We start from the raw sequence: 729 nt of genomic DNA on the forward strand, positions 1-729 counted from the left end.
TGAGATCTAACTGCAGAGAAAAAATATTTATACAAAAGGCTGTGCATCCGCAGAGCTCCTTCCTCTGGAAAGAAAGAAGAATGAAACTGAGTATTAGGCAATTTCCATAATTTTTTTAGCAATATTGCCAATTGGCTTTGCAGATTTATACCCCGTCCCTACCTATTTATTTGCAAATAACTTCTGAGAGGGCCAGAGACAAATTTTGTTTCATTACAGTAATTGCAGCCATCGTCAGTCCAAGAAATTCTCAAACGTTTATCTGTCAGCACCATCAATTCAGCTCCTGACACTGTGGCTGCCTGGAAAACTACTGCAGCTAAACAACACAAGATATGCAGATCACTCTGATTCCTTCAAATACCTCACTGCAATGCAGAGACAATTTCTCTACAGTTTTCCATATACTCACGAGAGTGCTCGCCATGGAGTCCCAGCCAAAACCATTCTAAGGGAGAAGGGCTTTCAGTGTGGGTTTACAGAGGGACAGGTAGATTTTTAAGTTTCCTTTTTTTTTAAATTGTTTGGAAGATTTGTTTATACCTGAATGGAAGCCTGACCTGCCAGACAGAATCAGGATACTGCCAAAATAGGGGTGATCAATGCTGTAAAAAAAATAATAAAAAGGAAAGCAATATAACAAGCTTGAGTCCACACGTCTAAATGAGTGGCAATTTTGCCTCTGACTCTTGAGAAAGAGTGGGCCGATTTATTCAATATTTATCAGCC

This window comes from Phasianus colchicus, chromosome 6 (genome assembly GCF_987193195.1).
Source record: "Phasianus colchicus chromosome 6, bPhaCol1.hap1.1, whole genome shotgun sequence".
NCBI lineage: Eukaryota > Metazoa > Chordata > Aves > Galliformes > Phasianidae > Phasianus > Phasianus colchicus.